This window comes from Mus caroli, chromosome 9 (assembly GCF_900094665.2).
Source record: "Mus caroli chromosome 9, CAROLI_EIJ_v1.1, whole genome shotgun sequence".
NCBI lineage: Eukaryota > Metazoa > Chordata > Mammalia > Rodentia > Muridae > Mus > Mus caroli.
Genome location: NC_034578.1, coordinates 84,077,719 through 84,081,601, shown reverse-complemented (window position 1 = coordinate 84,081,601; position 3,883 = coordinate 84,077,719).

The window sequence follows — 3,883 nt, the reverse complement described above, 5'->3', positions numbered from 1 at the left end:
CTTTTCTAGAACTTTAAATGCATATTCTGCAAGGAATTAGGTATGTGTATATGGTTTTTGGCAATGAGGAAACACTCTTGGGGAGCCAGAACTCTGTGGACANACTCAGGCTCAAATCCATTTGTGATCTGGAGCCCTTGAGAATCAGGCATAGCACACTTGTAAATGTATTCAGAGTTNCAACGTGGTCACTTCTGGTATAAGATTTTCGTTAGAAGTCTTCGTTGTGTGTCTAAAGGAATAAAGATTACATTAAATGGCTTCTAAAACCTTGAAACAAAGTATATAGATTACAAATGACCAGTATGGTGAGTTTTCACAAAATAAGCACACTTTCCTTTTGAACAACCCAAGTCAAGAAACAACACACTTTGTGGTGGTTTGAATAGGGATGGCCCCTATTCATGTCTTTGAATGCTTGGCCATAGGGAGTGGCACTACTTTCGGAGGTGTGGCCTTCTTGGAACAGATGTGGCCTTCTTGGAAGAAGTATGTCACTGTGGAGACAGGCTTTGAGGTCTTCTATGCTCAAGCTAATCCCAGTGTGGCACACAGTCTCCTTCTGATGCTTATGGATCAAGATGTAGAACTCTTAGCTCCTTCTCCGTCATCATTGCCACCTGCATGCTGCCATGTTTCCCACCACGAAACCTATGGAACTGTAAACCAGTCTCAATTAAATGTTTTCATTATAAGAGTTGCCATGGTCACGGTGTCTCTTCACTAAAATCCAAACCAAGACACATTTTCTCTCTAGGAGNCATTCATTCCCTGTTTTAGTCAAGAAAACCCCCAAGGATGAACACTACCCTGNTTTTCAATTCTAAAACTTAAGTCTGCTTATTGTGGTTATGTATAAATTATGTGAATTCTAAAATGACATTTATATTTCTAGAGCAAGGTCTACTTTGAACCATTAGTTTATGCATGAGAAAGATTGGTTCCTATTTTGTCTTATTTTATTAAGCCTTCTACTATGGTTTAACCAAGTTTATACTGGACCTATACAGNGTAGCCCTGCATGTTCTAGAACTCACTCTATAGACCAGGTTGGCCTCAAACTCAGAAATTCGCCTGCCTCTGCCTCCCGAGTGCTGGGATTAAAGGCATGAGCCACCACGCTTGGCTGACATTGCTTCTTAATAAGTATGTCATCCAAGTGTGCTCTACTTCTAGTGCTGAGGTATGTCCACAATTGCCCTTTTGACAATTGTCAACCTGTTAAATGCTTCTATTGGTGCCAACAGAGGGTGCTATAAATCAAGAGAAGTGAATGGTGCCTGTCTAGGGTGGGTAAAGATAATGAACTTGTCCATTCTTTTTGCTTTACAGCAGCTTACGACTGTTTCTTCTTTCTGCCAATGGCACTCCAGACTCATGTCTTGACAATAACCATGACAGTGCATTCAGTCATAGTAGTTAAATAATTTTCCCAACCATTGAGAGAGCTGAACCTCATTGNATCCTGTGAGAGACTCCAGGATACATCCCTTTCTCAAAAGCCAGAATTACAGTTCCAAGAAAATTGTCTTTGAACTCATGCATGTTAGCATTGGCAGGCGTTTCTCAAAAGTCAGGATTTCAGTACTCTAGACACTTCTAAGGTTTTTTTGTTTACTAAATGTGTGTTTATTCCTCCGGTGTCGGCCAGGTGGCTGATTGTTCCCTCCTCTACTATATATTACTGTGCAGCTTTTGCCTTTCCAGGTTTTTAATGTTCTCACTCTCATTCATTCTCTCTCTCTCTCTCTCTCTCTCTCTCTCTCTCTCTCTCTCTCTCTCTCTCTCCTTTCCAATCCTCTATTTTTAACCTTAAACTCACCTGTTAAGCTAGATTGGGAACTTAGCATGGCCATAGGATACCAGATCAAAATGCAAAACCATTTCCAGCTTGGATTCNAGAACCATGACTAGGGGTGATGTGGGAATGAAGACATGGCAGACACAGAAAAACTGGGGTTGGTTTGTGTGGTCTCTCTGATGGAGAAGCCACAACACCAAAGAATTTCAGGTTGCTTACTACATGCAATTGAACAGGGAGGTAAGATTGCTGCAAAAAGCTGAACAAGAGGATGGGATTACTACATACANAAACAAATGGAGTCATGGTTATTACGTACAGCTGTGCAAGGAAGCAGGTTTATCTAATATCTGTAGGAGCAGTCCCTATTGAAGCTATTCATACTGCAAACATATGGTGCTTGGAAGAAAAGGCTATGGTAGATATTTTCTGCACACATTATCAATACCCCACATAGACCCAAAGAAGGCTTTCATCCTTCTGAGCTTCACCTGAGTAAGACTTAGCAATGAGGTGCTTAATATCCCCATGCCCATGTCAAACAATACACATTCACTCAGGATTTTACTCAAGGAACATGGTATAAGAGTAAGAATGAAGCAGTTGGAAGACGAGGGGTGCTGTCAAGTGCTATCCTCTGGGCACAAGAACTCACAGCAGATATGTGACCTGCACTAGCCATACACAATATCAAGCCTGTTAAATATTCTAGCATAGATGGGGAGGGACTTCTGAGACCATCCCAAAACTGAGGAGCTATCAGAAGCTGGTGTTAGGAAGGAGCACTTTTCTTTGTGAGGTGACTACTGATAGGNTACCCATATCCCAGTGGTTGACTCCATATCCACATACATGTAGGCAGAATTAACTGGACTCTACCAGTAATGAGTTTTTACTTGTTTGTTTGTTTGTTTGTTTGTTTTAGCATGCGAAAATCAAAAAAAATTATTGAGATATATTGTCTGAAATTTTTAGGTTAAAAAAAAATTTAAATGCAAAAAAGACAATTTTAATAAAGAGGATAGGAAGTTGATAGGAAAATGTGTTGGAGCAGAGACCAGAGAGAGGNTAAAGTTAAGGGGTGGTGGTAGATATGATGTAGATACATTGCNTACATGTAAAATTATTTTTAACTAGAAAAGAAATGAGCCTTAGCATAGATTTCACACCAAATAGAAATGACTCACATATAAATGTGACTTTATCTTATGTAAAACTCTAGCAAGTATATGGTGCTTTGAAAATGACTAGTAGATTAAATTGGCTGATAAATCCCATAAAAGCCAACTGCTGGCTTCTGAGCAAAGCAAACNGAGGTTCCATCCTTGCCCTCCAGTATCCAGGATCTGCCATGGTCCTTGGCACCTTCCTGAGACAGTGGCTTCTCTGCTCTCCAGGCTGCTCTGCCTTCTCTTCTCCCTGTTCCTTCTGGTTTGTTTGAATTTTGTGCTAATCTAAATTCCTCACGAACACCTTCCATCACCTGCTCGATGATCCATGACCTGTTCTTTCGACTGAATTGCATTTTAAAGGTCCTGGGCTTGACTTCAGTGGTCCTCATGCTGACTGCCGCGAAATGACCTCTGTCCCATGTGACTATCCTTCATGTTTTCCCTCAAAAATACAATGTACCTACAGTGTTAACGCAAATAAGCCCCATGTCATGTTATCAAATATGGTAAATTCAAGCTCAGTAGACCAGAAATGTCCTGTGTCTTGTTATCTTATGCGGTCATGTGCACCACAGAGGAATATTTCTTTCCTCAAAGGTGGGAACTGAGTCAGAGGCCATCTGTGTGGCCCTTGCTCACCAGTCCTGAGTGGCCAATAATTAATTTAGGCTGAATGTAATTACTCCCTTGTTAACAGTGGTTTTTCTGCACTCTCCTCAGCTGGCTCTGGAGACACACCGTTGAGTGTGATGTATGACTTCTTGCCCGGAATGAAACCTGAGCCAGGGAAAGACAGGGTGAAGCCGCCCAAGNGCCTCCTAATGAATTTAAGGGCTCAGTCTGCTGCTTATTGAAGTAACACTGTAAGATGTTCTTAGAGCTGCACCTCGCCTTTTGGGGAGACCTCCAA